General features: G+C 40.4%; 1 protein-coding gene across 9 annotated transcripts in view; it reads left to right on the forward strand.

Moving 5' to 3' along the window:
* sema6dl (sema domain, transmembrane domain (TM), and cytoplasmic domain, (semaphorin) 6D, like) overlaps window positions 1-21,856 on the forward strand; it is a 319,189-nt gene that overhangs the window by 253,080 nt on the left and 44,253 nt on the right. Inside the window, exon 1 of one of the 9 annotated variants that reach the window (XM_048562580.1) lies at window positions 14,643-14,945. The exons of the other annotated variants lie outside the window; for them this stretch is intronic. The gene's annotated coding sequence lies outside the window, so the exon portion shown is untranslated. Of the gene's footprint in view, window positions 1-14,642; window positions 14,946-21,856 lie in introns of those variants that run through there. 9 annotated transcript variants of the gene reach the window in all.

Below are 21,856 nucleotides of genomic sequence, written 5' to 3' on the forward strand. Positions count from 1 at the left end.
ATTACTTTTCATCGAAAAAATAATGTGGCACTTGTCTTTACCATGTTTCTACAACAATTTGTGTGTGTGTGCGCGCGTGTGTGTGCAAGTGTGTGTGTGCGAGTGTGCGTGTGCGTGTGTGAGTAGGATGCAAAGTTCAACTTAGAAAAAGAGAAAATAATCTTTGACCTTAACATTGTAGGCTACCAGCGCTGTTGTGTTTGTTTAAAACATTTACCTTGGTTATTTTATTGGAGGTACTGATCGATTTGAAACAAATAGTTTAACATCACCATCAAATAGGTGGGAAAAGAAATTTGAGACAACACTGTTCTTCACATGTGTGTGATTATGTAAAACTTGCATTCCACTATCTCAACTGGATATTGGTACAATTTCAGTAAGAGTGTACAGTGTTCAGCTCACTCATTTTTGTAGAATTAACCTTCCTTGTAATACAGTTTTGGTCTCCTTACCGAAACAATGACATACTTGGAATAGTGGGAGTGTAGCAGAAATTCATCAAACTAATTCCTAGGTTGTTGGACTATCTCATGAGGAGAGATTGCCACGATTGGCCTGTAGTCTCTAATGATATCTTTGAAGAATGCAAAATGTTTAAAGAAATCAACAAGTTAATGGCGGTGGAAAATGCCATTGAGGTAGATGATTAGCAGTGATTGAGAATGGCGGAGTAGGCTTGAGGGGCTGAAAGGCACTGGCCTGAAATGATTAACTCTGAAGCTTTTGTATAGCTGCACCCATTGATATCTGATAGCCTCTAGGATGAGCTAGTCAATTCTAGTCTGGTGTAGTTGATCCGGTCCACTAACAACTCTGTCACTTCAATTAACCTGGCATCCCTTAGGAGATGCAAATGTCTGTTACCAATTCTGCTACCAACCAATACTAGCTAGACCCATTGATTAGTATATCAAGAAGGACAGGTGGCTACATATTTACCCAAAGGAGATGCGAGCAGGACCAGGTACCAGCTGCAGACACCTCCTACAGCATGATTTTTCTCACACCTTTTTTACTTACAGTTATGCAGCCAAATTGGTTCTTTGCCTGCCAAATGCTGGTATAAAGGAGCCAAGACTTCCCACAGTCCAAAGATGTGCAAACTAAGTGGATTAGCCATGGGAAATACACGGTTAAGGGAATAGGATAGGTGTGTTGTTCTGTGTGGGATACTCTTTGGAGGGTCAGTGTGGACTTGATGGGCCAAATGGCCTGCTTCCATACTGTAGGGTTTCCAGCGAAGATTGTGAAAGCCACTGGAACTGTACACCCACTAAAGTACCCACTGGCAGTCAACTGAATCTCAGCTAATTTAAACCATAGAGTGATTCTGCAGATGAAGGAAATGGGTTTCTCTGAAATGATTGTAGGTATACCTGTTCCTGAGTTTGTCCTTTGGGATTATACAGGAGAGTTCTTTCTGTATCAGTTCCTGAATCATTGTTTATGAGTGAGAGAGGAGCAAGTAGAGATCACGTTCCTGAAGCAGTATCCTAAAAGTAACATACTCAACAGTACAGAAAAAAAAACCCATCCCACATGAATCCTTTTCTGGTGAATGCAGTTGTATGTTTTGTGAAGGCAAACATCTATCTTATTAACTTCAATGCAATGTGGACATAAAGGATTTGTAGTTCTATACATATGAGCAGCGGTAGTACGTTCTTCCTGATCCTGTTTGCAAAGTTGTTCCAGAGAAATTTTTCCACAGTTTACTGCCATCTACTCATGTAAATACAGCTGGTACACATGCAGCACAGTCTGCATGGTGCAGAGGGAGCACAGAGCTTGGGAGAAGCTAAAACAGTAGAATCATGCTGGTCTGTTTCTTAAAATCATATCTCATTTTCTCTTGGCAACAAAGTTAGAAGTCGGCACATTCTGAAAGGCTGAGGTGAGGGTGCAGACTGCTGATATCTGGGAGGTAAGTGGAACAGCCTTGGCAAAGTCCTCGAAATGATGCTGTCCAACAAAATGAACAGTTTTATTTTGCTCTACTCTGAGCTTTTACACACCCTCAGAACTGTACTTGAACTTTTAAAGGGCGACTCCAACTAGCTAGGAGCAAGTATCTGTGGCTTATCAGAAATCCTAAGTATAAAGAAAACAACAAATCATGATATGGTGAGATTGGTGTTATGGACCGGCCCAGGCACCAGTGCTCTGCTCAAAATCCTGAACCAATTATAAGTGTATCAGTGATTTTTCCAACTTTCGGCTTTTGGCACCTAGTGTCTCCCTGACTGCTGCTGGCATTTCAGCCCCTGAATATGCAGTGTTACCTTTAAGTATAGCCTTCGTCAGTTAGTTCGTGAAATTTCAGAAACAGCCTCCGAGAGGGGAGGTTATAGCATTTGCTGAAGTGCCTTCTGTAATTGTACATGTTTTCAGATTTTCTTGGCTTTATCAGGGAACATTCTAACTGTGGAAATCCACTTCCTCTCAAACGACTGACTACATTTCGCACAGGATGGTGGGGGGGGCAGGGTGCAAGACTTACTTATATTCAAATAAACAACCTCACACTAGTTAGGATGAAAAAAGAAAAAATACCAAGTGAAGACGTCTTAGGTAATCAGAGATAATAGGAACTGCAGATGCTGGAGAATCCGGGAAAACAAGGCATCAAGGTGAATGAACACAGCAGGCCAAGAGGAGCAGGAAGGAAGGCTGATGTTTCGGGCCCGAAACGTCAGCCTTCCTGCTCCTATGATGCTGCTTGGCCTGCTGTGTTCATCCAGCTTTCCACCTTATTGTCTATGTCTTAGGTAATACACTTTTGAGGAGGATGAATTGTGCGATACTCCAGCACATAAGTAGGCCATTCAGCTAATCCAGAGATAACGGGAACTGCAGATGCTGGAGAATCCAAGATAATAAAGTGTGAAGCTGGATGAACACACCAGGCCAAGCAGCATCTCAGGAGCACAAATTGAAGGGTCTAGGCCCGAAATGTCAGCTTTTGTGCTCCTGAGATGCTGCTTGGCCCGCTGTGTTCATCCAGCTTCACACTTTATTATCTTTAATTCAGCTAATCCAGTCTGTTTCTGTCCACAAGCCAGCTGAAGCATAAACTGGCCTGTACTTGTCCAATGTAACCCTCCTTGAAGAAGAAAGTTATATTTAGCAGTTTTCAATTTTACTACCGCTGTGCCCTCAGTCACGAGAGCATCAGAGGCTGAGGGGTGACTTTATAAAAGTTTATAAAATCATGAGGGGCATGGATAAGGTGAATAGTCAAGGTCTTTTCTGCGGGGTAGGGGAATCCAAAACTAAAGGGTACACATTTAAAGTGAGAGGGGAAAGATTTAAAAGGGACATAAGGGGTAACTTTTTCACACAGAGGGTGATGCATGTATGAAATAAGCTGTCAAGGTAAATGGTGGAAGCTGATACAATTACAACATTTAAAACACATTTGGGTGGGTATATAAATTAGGAAGGGTTTAGAGGGATATGGGCCAAATGCTAGCAAATGGGGCTAAATTAATTTAGGATATCTGGTCAGCATAGATGAGTTAGACCAAAGGGTCTGTTTCTGTGCTGTATAACTCCAAGAATCTACAACAAATGGTTGGAATAGTCAGAATCTTTGATATTCTTTGCTAGTTTGCCTCGGGGGAATATTCAGATGTAACCCATGAAATCTCAGTTGTTTGTCGACCTTGTCTTTTTGAATAATTTCTTTTGTACTATCTCTCTGAATTACTTCCCTCACTAATTGTTCTCTTCCTATCTCTGGGGGACTCAATGTCAATATCTGTCTTCTCTACTGAAATGAACACTAAGTACTGATTTAGTATTTCTCTCACCTAGCAACATGGGAAATAAGAGTAGGGGTAGTCTAGTTAGCTCATTTTAGCTGATCTTCTCAATGTCATTCTCCTGCACTCTGCCCATATTACTGTTTCCATCTCCACCACAAGCTCTTGCTCTCATTGCTCTATTCTGATGTTAAATATCCACCAAGTTGCCTACAGAAAACATTTTCACAACTTTTTAATCTCAAATACTTCCCAGCTTTCCTGATTTTCAGATTTATATCCTCATTATTTTTGTACAGTCTTTTTATTTAGTAAATTCTTCTGCAACAAATGTTTCTTTTATGTTTACTATTTAATATGTTACCTGCACAGCTAAGAATATTCTATCCATATGCTACTAAATGATCAGTTAGACTTTCAAAGTGCCTCTGCTCCCTTACAGCTTAACTGTCTTCTTTCTGACTTACTCCATCTCCTCAGGTCATTCCGACCTGTTATGGCAATTCTTCCAATTAAAATCTGCCTTTGCCTCTGTTTGATCCCATAATGTGGTTTACCTTCTGTCGCTATCTCAGCAATACTTCACTGTGTCAAACTTTCTTTGTCCACATAGCAAAGTGAAAGGCCCACCTCCTGCTGCTGCTGAAATAAAGCCAAAGTACTCAGAAGAAAACAAGGTGAATATGGAGCAGATGATTTAAATGGTAACAGAAAATCAATTAGGATAGATAAACAGGTAGATAGATAGACAGATAGATAGACAGATAAATAAATAGAAAGAAATATAAATAATAAACAGACAGAAATACAAATAAGTAAACAAATAGATAGACAGACGGGCAGAATGCTGAGCTGCCTGATCCAATTAGCAAGAAATAAAGAAGAGAGGCAAAAAGGAATCAAATACAATGAAATTAAACAAAGTTCCAGAGAAAAGTGAAGCAATACAAGGAAGACATAGAATGATGACAGGCAGAAAGAAAACATAACCATGAAACTAAATGAATAGAGTAGAATAATAAAGAATTTGCTTTTTTTTTTAAACAAAGCTATAAATTAGAAGAAAGAAATGCAGAGATATGACCCAAATAAAGGGAAGTGGTTTTCCTCTCCATGAGAATGAGCCAAGAACTTGTCAGGCCATTCAATGGCCGGGGAACCAGAGGGGAATCACCATCACCGCTAAAGGTGGGAGAGTTCCAGTGCAATCAAGTGCCCTTAAGATGTTTAGTAGCTGACCATCTCCACTGCTGGTGTCCCATCTACCAGGAGGTGCTCAGGCAGGTAGCTCCTCATGACGCCAAAGGGAATAATGGCTGTTAGTGGGTATGAACCCACCAGAGGCCCAAACTATAATAAAATGTGAGGCTGGATGAACACAGCAGGCCAAGCAGCATCTCAGGAGCACAAAAGCTGACGTTTCGGGCCTAGACCCTTTCTGATGAAGGGTCTAGGCCCGAAACGTCAGCTTTTGTGCTCCTGAGATGCTGCTTGGCCTGCTGTGTTCATCCAGCCTCATATTTTATTATCTTGGAATCTCCAGCATCTGCAGTTCCCATTATCTCAGAGGCCCAAACTATGGTGGGATCAGAGACCAAAGGGACAGAGGGGTGGCACAGAGATGTTAGAGAAGAGGAGGGTCAGGAACAGGGAAAAGTGGTATACTGCTGCCCTGGTTGAAGCTGGATCCCTCCTCAATCAGGCACCAAGTACCTGGCTACAAGCAAACACCACTCTTTCTGGGAGGCCACTGGCAAACTCAACAGGATCTACTAGGTGGCCTTCCAGGGGTGCAGATGCAGCATTTCCATTTAATGTCTGAGCCAGCACCAAGACACAGTGCACTTGTGGATAATGCATACTGACCAGTACATTGATGAGCCTAATTGATATGCCACTGCCTAAGACCCTGGAACCCTGTAGCAGACCCCTCTGTTTTTCAGTTTGGAAACAGTTTGCCACTGCTGGGAGATTGGCACTCACCCTCTTCCATGATGATCCATAAAACCCTTACAGTGTAGAAGCAGGCCATTCAGCCCATCAAGTCCACACAGTCCTTCTGAAGAGCATCCCACCTAGACCCACACCCCGCCCTATCCTTGCATTTCCTACCCTAAACACTATGGGGCAATTTAGCATGGCCAATCCACCTCACCTGTGCATCTTTGGACTGTGGGAGGAAAGCAGAGCACCCGGTGGAAACCCACACAGACACAAGGAGAATGTGCAAACTCCACATAGTCGCTGGAATTGAACCAGGGTCCCTAGCACTATGAGGCAGCAAAGCTAACCACTGAGCCATTGTGCTCACATTATATGTGCACTTGGCAGCTGTGTTTCCCACCACATGGCCTGAGTTAGATCCAGCCCATGGTCACTAAAGCATGAAAGGTGACCTATCTGCAGTTGGTTGCATGAAGCAATTTATTTTTCACAGAATTCTTACCGTGTGAAAACAAGCCCTTCGGCCCACCAAGCCCACACTGAACCTCAGAGCATCCCACCCAGACCCATCCCCCTATAACCCTATAACCCACCTAATCTACACATCCCTGAACACTACGGGCAATTTAGCCTTGCCAATCCACCTAGCCTGCACATCATTGGACTCTGTGCGGAAACGGAGCACCCAGAGGAAACCCACGCAGACACGGGGAGAATGTGCAAACTGCGCACAGACAGTCACCTGAGGCTGGAATCGAATCTGGATCCCTGCCACTGTGAGGAAGCAGTGCTAACCACTGAGCCACCGTGCCGCCCTTCTTGAGCAAGAATTGCAAATGGCACCCAAGTTTTGCTGATTATCTTTATCCAAATGATTGTGCTTTCAGACGACAATAATTATACTTGTTGTCACTCCTTCAACAGCATTCCTCATTATAAGTAATGTATTTTATTGAAGTCACCTTTGAATCCAAACCCATGATTCCAGAAAGCTGGGGTGCATCTCCATCTTCTTAAATTGTTATGAACAAGTAGGAGATTTTGAACTGGGATCATTTATCTCAGGGATGCTGTCAGTATATAAAGTTTCCTCCACATTGATGCTCAGGCCTCAGTTTTCATTCCTGGGCTAGGTATACAGAAGTGAGAGAATTCCCAGCTCCATGAGCCTGACCTTTAAGAATGGCTGCCCACACTCCCCATTATTTTCGCTTGTGTCACCGACTGGATTAGGGGTCAGACCAAAGCACTCTCATCCATATTAACACTTTTCAACAAATGTTGATAGTTCTTGACACTTCTTGACAGGTTGGAGATTATTGTTAGTTTTTGACACTTCCTGGCATTTCTTGACAGTTTGACAATTCTTGACGAGTTGGACAGTTCCAGAGAGTTTAATGCACCTCTTACACACACACACGATCTTCTCCATGATTAACATTCCCATCTGCAGCATAACCCTTCCCTCCAAAGGGTCCCTGATCCAAACCCACAAAGGATTCCCTCCCCCCACAGGATCCATGACCCCACCCCAAAAGATGCCCTGGGATCAACATCTTCAGGGGTAATAAAAACCAAAAGAGCTGCGGATGCTGTAAATCAGGAAGAAAAACAGAAACAGATGACCCTGTCCATAGAACTTTTCCAGCAGCTTCTGTTTTTGTTCCCGATTAACAGCATGTGCAGCTCTTTTTGTTATTCACTCTGAGTTTTCTTCACAGATGCTGCCAGATCTGCTGAGCTTTTCCAGCAACTTCTGACTTTGATCCTCAGAGGTGACTCAGTTCTCCACAGGGGTATCAACTATCTAAAAGAAATGCATTGAGAATAGATCTGCTCTTACTTGGTCAAATCTCCACAAGCTGAGATCCGTTTACCAGGGGCTTCAAAGGCTAATTGGAGTTAAGGCAGCTGATCATTTCAGTAGCCAACTGCCTCAGCACACACGCAATCGACAAACTTCCCCAAATCTGGGAATCACTGAGTTCAGGGACAAGAATTTGAGTTTCCTATGTCTTCTGCAATTTTTGTTGCCAATGCAAAAACTGGGCCCCTGCCTCTTTTAGCAACTCCTCTATACTATTTCAACTGAATACTCAATTTGACTTCCTCCATTTTCTCTGGACTTCAAGAATATTATCCTTGTACGAAGATAAAGAAAATTACACAATATCTGCTCAGTTCAACATGAGAGCACAGCAATCATAGACAGATATGAATTATTGACAGCATCTGCGGAAGGGAAAAATTGATCAGAAATATCCATTGTATGCTATTAATATAACTCATTAGGCGAGCAACTCATTAGGTGGCTGACTACAGTCACATCAAATCTACATGGCTGCTTTTTTTGTGATGTAAGGGCTAAATTGATGGACATACACATGACTGATTCTACAGTCATTTTAAGAAAGCTTAAGAACCCTCTTCTTTTTAAATTGTTAGTTCAAAACAAGCCTGCTGCCTTCATTCTGGAAATCTGATGATTTTGGAAGGCTTAGCAAATCTTCTTTCACATTTTTGTTACGGTTGTTACGCCTCACAGGCATTGCGTACTGGAAGCCAAAGTTCTGCTTTTCTCAAAATCATCACAAAAGTTAAGTATTTTATCAAAAGCATGCAAAGTTGCCAATTTACTCTAAAATAAAGCAAGGTCAACAGAAAATTCTGTATTTAATGAGAACTACTACTTTTATTACAAATAAATAGATTCAACCTGCTGGTAAACAATTACGATCCAACAACTCAAACAAGCGTGCGCGCGCGCGCACACACACACACATGTGCACACGCGTTCTGATAGAAGGAAAAAATGACAGAAGCAATTCAATGATCCCAGTGTGTATGCAATGATCCCAGTCCACAGGGTTTGCTAAGATGATCTTTTTGCTTGTCAGAATTTTCTGCTCTTCAATCTCTCTTCTCCTGATTTTAATTTATTTGCAGGAATATAGTGATTGGCATTCTAACTGCAAGTATCTTTGTTACTAGTTAAAGGCCACAGGCTACAGCAACTAGTGAGGCAAAATGCACTAGCTTTTGTCGGTTTTAGTATTTTACTAGACAAAGTCACACTATCTGCCCTTGAAGCAGTCTACAGGCTTTTGCATGTATTGTTTACACCCACAGGCTGTTCAGCCACCTAAGGAGCTCATCAGTCAGTTGTAGTCAGGCTGTTGGACTTTGGCATCCACAACTGGTCACAGTTCCATACACCAATCAACAACTTGTTGCTGGACAAGTCTACAAACAGCCTCCCCCACTGCTTGCAGCAGAGTAAACACAACTTATAATGAGGTTCAGTAACATGCTTTTTTCAAAATACAACAACTTCCACAATCCTTGCTTTTAAAACTGACTTTTTCAAATTCATTCCACAATTAAACATGCAAAATAAAAGGGTAGTCATTGTAGCTTTCCAGCCTTATAAGATGAAATGCCATTTGAAAATTGCTTTCATCAAAAGATATGTGACACACAAACAAGAAAATGTGAGACTTAAATCCATTCTTCTTCTATCTCCCATTATATAACCTTATACAATCTTAGCATTTCTCAAATCTTTAACATATTCCGTCATCTTACATTCTGGACAGTGTATATCCAATTAGGTTATCTTTTCCAGAAATGTGAACCATCTTGACATTAAATGATTGAAACAAAAGACCTGATCCAAATTGTCTCACATTACAAATCTTAATCTTTTTAATGACGAGTAGTAAATTATGATTTGTGCAAATTAATATTTCTCTGTTACCATGTCAGACACTGAGTTCAAAGTGCTGAAGAGCCAATAATAATCTCAAGGTCTCCTTTTCGATCCTGCTGACCATATCACTTTTGCTTTCTTCCTTAACAAATTTAAGGGTACACCTATCGCATTGATATTATACACAAATCTCTAGCAAAATTACACCTGCCTAAAAGTTTCATAATTTCCTGTTTTGTTTTAGGAACAGGGAATTCTATTAGGCCTTCATTTCCACAGTCCTTGACAACACACAGCGTTTTTCTATGATATATCTCAGGTACATTACTCTTGCTTTCACAAAATGTCTAATCGTCCCACACCTTACTATAGTTGGGTGAAGTTGTGGTATAAACCCCACAATTACGGACCTCAGCTGCAACTTGATTCATAAGACTTTAGAATATAGCTGGAGCATTCTTCAACCTAAATGGCATAACTCAACGTTCGTGTTACCAATGTGGTGTGACAAAAGTTGATATTTCTTTAGCATAGCCTAACACATATCTTGATATCAATGGCACTTTCCAGTACCCTCCAATAGACTGATCTTAGAAAGGAAACAGATACTACCAATCCTAATGATATAATCTCCACATCGTAGAATTGATTACTAATCTGTTTCGTAACTGATTCACATCTGTTTTTACCTTTCTGCAGTCTATACAGAATCTAGTTGATCTATCCAGTGTTTGAATTGAGGGTACCAGTGAACCACAGCTACTTTGCATAGGTTCAAACAAGTGATTTTCCACCATGCTTTGCATTTCTGTTTCCTCTTGAGCTAGTTTATCTGTGCTCAGCCAATAAGTATCAATACTGACTCTCTTACCTCCACATCATGCCTAGATAATGTAATACATCCAGGTATATCTCTACAGATTACCTAATGTTTCCTAAGTAGTCTTACTAGATCCTCCCATTGTCCTTCCTCTAGTCATGAGAACACAGTGTCTAACTGTCCCAATAGTCCTAGAACCTGTCGGAGGTTCACATTGAGAGCCATTCACCTCTTTTTCTATCTCTGGTATCTTCCATTTATTTACCAACAGACACCATTTGGTTCCCCGATCCTCTTCCCTGTGATGATAACTTTTCAACATGTTTATGTGACCTAATCAATTATTCTTTCTATGATCAGGAGTACTTAGCAGAAAAGCCTCTTTACTAACCCTGTTAAGTATATCCTACAGCTCACTGAATTTTGCTTTCAGACGTTTTGCTTGCAGAGGTAACAAAACCAAGACTTCATCTCCCACTTGAAACTTTCCAGTTGTTAAATGTTTATCTGCCTACTGCCCATTCTTTCATTTTCACTTGCAAAATTTTCTCATGCTGTTTGCCATCTTCTATGCTCTAATGAGTCTTTTCAGAAACATTAAGGATTCATCTTTCTCATTCAAGAACTTCTCCATAATCAGTTTTAATGGACCCCTAATCTCATGGCCAGAAATCATTTCAGATGGACAAAACCCAGTCGATTCATTTGAGGAGTTTCGGGCAGCAGTAGTAAGAGGTCTAATCATTTGCCCTAATTCATGACAAAATGCTTTAACCATGGTTTTGAAAGTATGATGGTATTTTTCCAAAGTTGGCTATGTTGCAGATGATATGCAGTTGACTTCAATTCTTTTATACTCTACTGCTGATGATCACTGTATTTCAATTGATAATCCATAGGGAGTTAAAAACAGAGAACTTTCCCACTCTAGGTGTATTGGTCCTTAAAAGAATAGCTTCTGGGGATTGGGTTGTCATATCCATAACTGCATGATATACTAATGTCCTGCTTTCATTTTCAGTAATGGTCCCACACACAATCTATTAACACTCAATTCAATGCTTCTAAAACTGGTATGGGAATTGAATATGTTGCAATGATTACATGCTGAGGTTTTCTATCACCTGACATGTACGACATATCTTACAGAACTTCACAATTTTTCAGCATGGTAAATACCTGTCCATTGAAGCTTGCATTTTGGTATTCCTATATCTCCTGCCTTAGAAATTTAAAGTACTATTTGCAATATTTCCTTACAATATCTGGACAGTATCACTGTTTGATAAACAATCATCCATTCTTTGACCTCAGGTCTACGAGGATGTCACCTTTTCTCATCAGAACTGCTTCAGCCTCAGCCTTCTGCAGGCTATTTGTGCCAGCTTGTTTAACTGTAGATCTGCTTCATGAGCCTCACCTAACCTACACATGCTGAGCACTTCTTCTGAATTAACTTCATTCCTAAATAGTATTTTGACTACCTAACATCTTCTTGCAACATTCCTATGACCTCTGGTGACATAGTCTGTCTAGCATTGCTCTGGTCATTGCAAGTAATGGAAAAAATACCCGGAAATTTCCCGTGCTTTACCTGCCAACATATTCTGCATGACCAGACTTCTGATACCCAATTCATTTGTTTTGCTATTTTCTCAAATGACATGATAAATGCCATTACAGCATTTTCCTCAAATTTTGGTAGGGCCTGTATAAACATAAATGACTCCTTACTGGACTTTAGATTTTCCCTCACAAGAGTCTACATTAGCATCTGACATGTTCTATTTCAACTGCATAATTTAAGTCAATATTCATATTCTCTCACATTCTCTTTCACTTGCAATTCTAACTCTGGTCACCTCATTTCCATTTCCTGTCATTTTAGTTCCTTCTCCCTTCCCTTGTCTTTTTTTCTGCCCTTTGGAATTCCATTTCAATTTCCTGCTCTTCGTCTGCAGATCTTTCATTTTCTCCTGATGCTCAAACTGCTTAAACCATGTCAGAAGTCACTTCATGAGGTGAAATCATCCGATTCCCAAAAGTTTGTGATTTCAAATAAACCTGCTGGACTATAACCTGGTGTTGTGTGACTTCTGACTTTATCCAACCCAATCCAACACTGGCATCTCCATATCATGCTTAAACCGTAACTCAATATTAGCTGATCCCATGTGTGATCCTAGAGTATCTTGTCTCCCTTGTATTTCTATTAAACTCAAATACTATGTTAGTATATCAATTATTTCTTCCTTGCTGGCTCTGTCAGGCAATGCTACCACTAGGTTACCTGCCAAATCAATCAGGTAGGGCTTTGAAAGTTCACTTAAGGCAATGAGGGATAGTGTGCCATCTGCAGGAAGTTCTTTGCCATTTTCAGAGCAATTTCTTAAATACAGTACACATCGGGGAATATTCCTTCACCTGTGCTCCGAATACTGCACCCATACTCTTGTTGTCTCCGTTTCAAAATATTCTAGCTGAGTTCCCAAACTTTGTTACACCTTATCAGGTAGTCCAGCTGGAAATCAAATTCCACTTGAAGTTGTCATAAAGGTTAAAAATTTAATTAAAGTATTCAAAGTCTTCAATTTACTTGTCATTTAGACCCAAGCTAACAGAAACACAAGCCAGGTTTCTGTATTAACAAAAAGTACTATTTATTACAAATAAATTGATTCTAACCCCAGGTGAACAACTGTGATTCAGTGACAAATAACTCTATTAGTCACTGACCCCTTATAAATCTACACCACAAACAAACAAGTACAGATGGACATAGACATGCAGAAAAGAAACTGAGGTCATGGTTAGATGGAAAAAAACTGGGAAACAGTCCAATAGGATTCACTAAGATGATCTTCTTGCCTCTCAGGATGTTCTGTTCACCAATTTATTAAACTCCTGTTCCTTTTCACTTCTTTGCAGGAGGCACAGGCAATTGGTACATTAAGTGAAACTTCTCTTAGTTACTGGTTAAAGGCCATAACTTATAGCAACTGGTGAGAGGAAATATATTGGGGCTGTTCAGGTTTTTGACTGGAGAGAAAGACATACTGTCTTGCAGCGGTCCGAAAGTTTCTGCTAGTCTCATGCACTTCCAACAAGCTGTTCAGCTACCCAGGACCTAATCAGATAGCTGTTGTCAGGCCCTTTGTTATCTACAACTGGTCACAATGCCACACACCAATCAGCAACCTGTTGCCAGCTGAATCTCACTTTATACACACCTCCTGATGACAGCCTATCTAAAAACTGCCTTCCTCACTGCTTGAACAAAGCAGCAGTACTAACACAACTCACAACTCACTGTAACTTAATATTTTAAAAATGCAACAATTCCTTCCACAGATCTTGGCTTTAAAATCTTACCGTTCCCATTTCAGTCGAGAGTCAAAAATGCAGAAAAAAAAGTTATGGTCTTCACAAGGCTCACATTCATCTTACAATTTTTACATAGCAGCTGGTGCCTTCCACTTCAAGAAAGGATGGTATGCAGCATTTATCAGCCATATCATCTTTAAATAATTAACAAAGGAAATTATATCAGCTGAGTCCCATCATTAAAAATACTTAAAATTTTATTGCAACGTGTAGAAAAGAAGCCAATGCAGAGCATTTCTTGCATGCTAATGTGGCTGTTGAAATATGTGAAAACATTACAAATCCATTTAGAAAAAAAAATGATTTTGAAACCATCCATGGCTTGTGAACTGATTAAAACAAAGACCGCTGCCAATTCGGGGAGGCTACTGCCAACTCTAATGGCTTCAAGCCTCTGTGTCTGTGAAACAAATGGGACGTAGGAAACTAGAAACCTTCGCAATGTGGGGCCGTCTCAAGCTACGACATTTACTCCAGATCCTGCCCTTCAACCTGATGCAAAATTTTAACCAAACAGCTGGTCATAACTAGTTAATGGTCAGAAAAAGTTCATTGAGTTTTATTTTAATTAAAACCGCCTCTGCTGAACGCAAAGTAATGCATGGTCGCTGAGGGGAAAATACTTAAATCTGGAAAATGGGCTGATGCTTTAGTCAGAAGGAAACTTTATGACTTACGAGTTAAGCTTGAGAAGTAACCAGTATTGCGGTTGCTGTGCTCCTCAGCAAAGTGTGTGTGGGGCGGGTGGGGACGGTGAGGATAGAACAAGGATCGTTACTGATTTGGATAACATTACACTAAGCAATGCAGAAGAGTAGCCGAGATTCAATTAAGACCAGATGCAATTTGTACATGTTGACAGCAAGGATCAGTCCTGATCCTAAGTTGACTCATAATAGAGTCCACATTTTCCTTATGACGAACCCATTCCAGCCCCGCAAAAGTAAAACTCCGTTGTAGGTTTTGCAGCAACCTACGAGGTTGGGGCCACGAAAGGGTCACTGAGAGCTGGAGGCCCCACTGTCGGCAGCCGGGGAAAGGCAGCAGACAAAAAACTTCACATCTTGAGCTTTAAAGCCCTGTGCTGGAGAATGGACTAGGGGGTGGGACCCCTGGGTTGGTGCAGGCTTATTGGTAGGCAGCCTGCTGCTCTCTTGATGGATTGACTTCAGATGGATCAAATTACACCATTTGCTGTGCATTAGTTTGTTTTTCTCCTGGCGTGCCTCTGACTTGCAGGAGTTGGGAGTTTGTGCGTTTGCTGTTCGGAGGGATTATAGGCAGGAAAACAACTTTTGGGAATATTTGGGTGACATATGAGGTAAGGTTTTATTGCAATGACCGTGTAATACATCTTGTAAGTGGGTTTGCGAATTAAGACCTAAAAAAGCCCCTTGTTTGTAGACTGCCAGTCCGTCTTAGTGAATGGGGATGGGGTTGAAGTGTCCTCAGAAGCGGCTGACAAGAGAGGTGCAGAAATAGCACCTAGAAGCGCTATTTTTACTCGGGAATGGGTTGTCCTAGGGGTTTCTGGAAAGAATAACGAGCAGATCAATCGATGCAGCGAATATGCATTTGCAAGATGAAACTGGAATATGTTACAGACGAGAAGTTGCACTGAATGTTGGAGCATAGACCCTTGTTTGTTTTCGGAGGTACAATGTGTAGTTTTTTGAAAGGGGGATGGTGAGAAACTTGAAAGGAGGGAAGAGGGACGCTGGCTGACATTTGATCACTCTTGAACTTTGATCAGAAAGCTTTTATTTGGGCCTCAGGTTTCTAGTCAGCATTTTAGGATAGTGGGCAAAGGGGCTTTTTTTGTGACAGCACAGTGCATGAGTTTCAAACTACCTGCACTACAGCACTGCCTGACCTGTACTACACTTGGGGAGGAGGAGACTGAAGAATTGATGAAAAGCAGTTGTGAAAGCAAACAATGGATTCTATGAACCTGCAGCTCTGATCGAAAGCGTTTTTGGTACAATGAAAAAAACTGGCATCTGTGCAGATGCTTAAAAACAGTGAGATGTGTGTAGTTGTGAAATGAAGTAAAACTGCCGTAGGAATTAGCTACCGCTGTGCAGTTAAAACTTTCCTTTTGATAACAAATTGAGAACCATGGAAATATTTTCTTGTTGGTGGTAATGGAGTTTTCCTCTTTTTTTAAAAAGCCTTTCACTGTTTGCACATTAATACTGGTTGAGACAAATGTTCCTTTGTTAGAAATAATTTGCTCTTCTCCCGTTCTAGTTTCTTAATAATACCTGATTTTAATTGTTTCACCATTGGTGGCCGTGTCTTCAGTTGCCAAGGCCCTGGGCATTGGAATTCCCTCACTAAACCTTTCCCCCTTCCCTACCTTTGAAGGAAGAAAGTTAAGACACTCCTTAAAACCTTGCTGTTTTATCAGCAGTTAGTCATCTGCCCTAATATCTCCTTGCTGAGTCTGTGTCAGATTTTGTTTGAGAGCACTCCTGTGAATCGCCTTGGGACATTTGCCATTTTAATGGTACTAGGCAAATATTTTGTGCCCTGTACTACTCCTTTTTAGCCGCCTTAATCAAGTACGAGTCAACACTGCACAACATAAAGTGAGAATGTCCTTTGATATATAAAACACAGGAACTGATTCTCAAGCCAAATTAACCCATTGGCGCATTCATGGAGCTCTGCTTGTCACGCAATCAGCTGGTGTCCAGTACAATTACAATAAAGGATGAAACGGGAGATTTACATACACTTAGTACCTATTCTAAGCACCAGAAGATGGGGATGTTTGTTTTACAATTTGTCAATTCACTTTAGTGCCTTTTGCGTGCCGCCCTCATCAGAAGTAGTAATTGGGGATTAAACATTGGCACGCAAAGTTAACCGGTTTGTGACCAAAGCCAGTGAAAGTTTAGACTTGAAAGTTTTCAAAGCCAATTTCTATATGTTTATGCCAAATTCGGTTTTTCTGGTTGGCACAGACAGTTCAACAAATATTCTGAAATGATGATTGTTTCTTCCGTCGGGAACAAAATATCTTAATTTGGACTTCCTAGTATGTAGGGGTCTTGGGGGGGGGGGGGGGGAAGCAAGCACAGGACTTCTGCGCTGTCTTCCAGCACTTGAGTTCTGGAGTCTGCAAGGTCCTAGTGCTTGCTGAGATTCTTTGCCCAGAGTGGTATTTCACATGAACTTTAGTTCACCCTCCTGTGTTTAAATAGTTGAAGTGTTGAAGGGCATGATGAGAAAATGCATGCATTCATCCAGCTAGCATTACCTTGAATAGTTGCAAGGCATGTAACATTATGAGCTTTCTATTATTCACAACTAGCAATATCCTTGTTTATAAAGAAAACTATATTTGATACTGACATGAATTATGTAGGAGAAAATATACCCCTTTTAAAGTAGGAAAGATAATTGGCAGACTTGGAGGCTTATTGAACTTTTATACCTCTCCATCAATTGCTTGTGAATGGAAATTATAAAATTTCCATCTAGGATACATCTCAAGTGAAAATGACTACAATATCACATTGCCTGCAGTTAGAAAGGGGTTTTAGTGTTGTTACACTATTCTTTAAGCACTGAATGAATACAGAATTGTGGGGGGGAGAAAACAGTTGTTTGATTCAACTGGTAATCTCGAGAGTACTTAAAGGAACATTTGTTTTTAAAAATTATAATGTACCCGTTCTACTTCAGTTGATAAGGCAATGTGCCAAATTGTTCATTGTACTAATGTGGGCGTGCATGACTTATTCAGATTTATAGTAGAGAAAGAATTCAGTGAGAATACACATGAATTTATTTTATATAATTAAACATTGTTGTATCATACATCAGCGTATATTAATAAAGCACATTTTAATATAATAAAATGTCCAGATGATTCCTAGGAGTGTTATCAAGCAAAATAAGAAGCAAAAATCAGAGAGATACTGGGAAACTTTGGACTCTGAGGAAGTGAGCACTTTGAACTGAGAGCTGGAGCTATTTTGGTTTGGGGGGACTGAGTTCTAAAGCTTAGGGCCTGGGTGATGGGAGACATGGCTGCCACTGTTAGAACAAAGAAGACAATGGGTGCAGTAGAAAACTTGGGGAAATGCAGAACTGTTGGAGGTTTGTAGGACGTTTACCCAGCGATGATATGGAGGTGCCAGTGTTCGACTGGGGTGGACAAAGTCAGAAGTCACACGACGCCAGGTTATAGTCTGACAGGTTTATGTGAAATCACCAAGCTTTCGTAGCACTGCTCCTTTGTCAGGTGAAGTGGAGGGAAACACACACACACAGAATTTGTGTGTTTGTGCACTTCCCTCCACTTCACCAGCTGAAGGAGCAGTGCTCCAAAAGCTTGTGATTTCAAATAAACCTGTCGGACTATAACCTGGTGTTGTGTGACTTCTGACATTACCGAGAGAGGAAGGGGTGAGGCCATGGAGGGACTGAATACAAGGAGGGCATTTTAAACTTGAGGTGCTACTGTGGACATCTGCTTATTGAGCACAGGGGAGCTGGGCAAATAGGTCTTGGTGCCAGAGATAACAAAGTGTAGAGCTGGATGAACACAGCAGGTCAAGCAGCATCAGTGAAGCAGGAAAGTGGACATTTTGGGCCTAGACCCTTCTCCAAAAATGGGTTGGGATACAAGTACAATACTAGACTTCTGAATGAGCCCAAATTAAAGTGGCAGGTCAGCTGGAGAATGTCAGAGTAGATGTGTCCAGAAGTAACATCTACATGAAAGAGAGATAGTTTCAGTAGAAGATCTGAAATCCAGGAAGGGCAGAGGGTCTGTAAATGTACCCTTTCTCTATCAAAATAGAGCATAGATATATTGCTGCTTTAACTCTGGTTCTAATTCTTGTCAGAATAGAAACGGGGCTCACGTTTTTTTACTAATGATTGAACTGTTCCCCATTTCACCATCTCTCCTTTTTTTTAAGCTACTATCAGGTACTAGAACAAGCTTGTCCAATGCTAATCTATACTTTTACAGGTATTCTGCAAAAAATATTTACTTTTACGTGTCCAAAGTGATTTTTGCTTAGGTCCCTCCAATTACCTCACACCCACATGCAGAACAGTTGAGTTTACAAGTACACACCATCCCACTTACTGGGTCCCATGTTGCACAGGTCAGGACTCATGTAGATGTACTACATCATTTTATGCAGATGTCTGTGTATTGTTTATTGAAAAAAAAATTACAGGTTTAATTCTCTTTTAACATTGAACGAAGTTTAGAAACAAAGCAAAAACTTTGTCCGTAGGCCTCTAAAAGCAATGGTACAACTGTGTTGTCCTACACGCTGGTCTCTATTTGCTCTTTGCAGCACTGACAAACTCTCCCTGTAGTGTTGTGTTCTCCTGTCACAAAGCTGTGAAAAATGTGAAGTGGTTGATTTGGATGGTGTGTATTCCTATTGAGCATGGTGACACTGATGCCTGTCTCAAGTGAAAACAGAGCTGCAGTCAACTTCCCATCTGGAATTTAAATTTAGGCTTCAATAATTGCCAAAGATTCTAGTGAGATAGAGAGATCTGCCGTGGATAATAAAGGCAGACATACTCCTAATCCAAATAGGAATGGTGATGACTATATCTATGAAAGGCTGAAATGCCACTTGAAAAGAATCCCAGGGCCTAGCTAAATGCTGTGCAGAAAGATTCAAATCCCAGCACAAAGTGAATCTGGAATTGAAAGCCATGTTCAGTAATAGTGCCCATGAAAGTATCATTGATGTTGTAAAAACCCATCAGGTTCATTAATGGCTTTTTCTTTCCAGGAATTTGTTATCCTTACCTGGTTTGCCCTGCATCTCCTAGCTCCAGACTTACTTGGCTGCTCTCTGAACAGCTTGCAGGCCACTTCTGTTCAAGGGCACATGGGGGGTGGCCAACAAATACTTGACTTTCCAGAAATGCCAAATTCCATGAAAAAGAATGAATTCAAAAATGTCTTGCTGTTTCAACAGTAGGTGAAAATGTGAATGGAGGTAATCTTTCGAAGGAGAGAGAGAGAGAGAGCAAGAGAGACATTTAGACATGGAAAATTAAGTATCAAAAGGGACATTGCAGGTTCTCAAACCTATTTGTTTCCTTTATAATTTATAACTGGCAATTATTCATAGCTTTTAATTTATTACTGAGAAATCTAATTCACAAGAATCTCAGCAGAAGACAAGGAGATACTGCATTTGCTTTGTAGGATGTTGCCTCTTTATTCAAGACATCAAAGCCAGTATTTCCTCGACGTAATGATGTCTAATCCAATCTGTTAAGTTCTGTTGTCAGGTAGTGTCCCTACTTCTGAGCCATGAGACCTGTTCAAGTTCCATCTGCACCAGTTTTGTTTTTAAAAAGACTACATCGAAATGAATACTGTGACCGCACATTTTAAGCAACATGATACAACTTTATAAAATGACATTCTACCAGATAACTTGCCAGAAAGGAAAATCTAATGAAGTGCGCTGAAAAGTTGTCTTTCTGCCTAGTCAAAGAAATGTAATTTAAAATTAGTTGCAGTCATAACTTCTTTGTAAGTAGGTGCAATTTTACCAAATTGCACATTTCTCAATAGAAACTCGCACAATAGATGGAAACACATTTTATAAGGTGAGTCTATCTAACTTAGTGTTAATTAAATGATAAAATTAAGCCTGCAGATGTGTTCAATTTGAGCAATTTGTTATTTTACACTGATCCCTTCAATCTATCAATATTGCAAGCTACATTGGAAATTTTAAACTTAGTTTGTGTATCAAAGATTTCCTCATTTCTGTTTTCTCCTTTTTGCTTAATCCTGTCTCACACCATCTCTTCAATCAGGAGAGGAACCAGGTAGAGGAGGATCTTATGCCCTTCTTTGACCTTTGCCGGTATGAAATGAACAGCTAGCGAGTGCAGTGCAATTCATTGATTTGTTGATTTTGATCTTGTATATTTCAGTCCTTTCAGATGGATGGTGTGCTTCACCCAACAGCTCTTGGTGTGGCCAGACCTTTTGGAGCAAGAAATCTCCTTAAATTAATGTGCAAGTCAACACCTCTTTTTTTGAGAAAGATCTCAGAATTGCTCTTATTTTTGGGGTGCTTAATGTTTGCTAACAGAGTACATTCTGGATTGGAAATTTGTAGAATAATTTCATGAATGCATAAATATAAATTTGAGGCAGTTTACAGAACCAATTTATGTAGTCAAAGGATGCTGAACACTGGGCACAATCTACCAGAGTCAAAGATTACAAGTTGATTCAAACTGCAGTTGGATGTTGGGAGTATCAGAAAGGCTAGCCTGATGGGTCAGTCATCTTTTTTTGGTCCTTAATTGTCCATTGAATCTTGAGTTTTAATATACTTGCCTGCTCCCTTTTTCCCCACCATATTTGCCAGTGTAAATTTGTTACTTGTCACTAATTCAATTCTGTCATCCTACAGATTGATTTTCCTTGAGTAATAAATTGGCCTCACCTTATCATCAATGCATATTCATTCCTCACTTACTTTGTTGAGACTACGGATTTATTTTATTGCTCTGACTATTAAACTTAGCTTCTCTAATCTTTCTCCATTGTCCACTCCTTTTACAGAGATAGAACAAATAACTCTCCCTGTTTGGGTTTACATAATATCTACATTGGCCATTTGGTCAGCTCAGCTTGCCCATGCTGGTGTTTATGCTCCATTCGAGCTCCCTCCCATCTTTTCTAATTTAAATCTACTACTGTAACTCTTTTATTCTTTTCAGATGTATCTACATTGCTCACTTCAGCCACTCTCTTGTGCTAGTTTATTCTGCATTCTCACCAGTCTTTGGGTTAAGAAGTTTATTCAGAATTTCTTTTTGGCTTTCTTGGTGATCGTCTTACGTTGACGGCTGTCAGTAATGTTCTTTTTCACAAAAAGAAGCATTCTCTGCCTCAATATCATCTCGGTTAAGGCTTTTCATAATACTGAAGACCTCTCCAATCACACTCTCTTTTTCAGAAGGAGAGAGACTTGGCCTGTCAATCCTTTTCTGATTTGTGAATCCTCCCTAGACATTAGCTCTCTAGCCTCTCAAGTGCCTCTGTATCCCATGCGCAGTCATCTGAAGGTAATGTTTTTATTTGGAGATGATTAAACTGATCTTTCAGCTCTCCTCTGCTTTGATTTGGGCCATACTTGAGCCCTGCACTGGAATTTTCAATGTTCACTTTTTAAAATTCTGCCCATGAAAACCAGAGGTGTACAATTG

Source organism: Stegostoma tigrinum, chromosome 33 (genome assembly GCF_030684315.1).
Source record: "Stegostoma tigrinum isolate sSteTig4 chromosome 33, sSteTig4.hap1, whole genome shotgun sequence".
NCBI classification, from domain to species: Eukaryota; Metazoa; Chordata; class Chondrichthyes; order Orectolobiformes; family Stegostomatidae; genus Stegostoma; species Stegostoma tigrinum.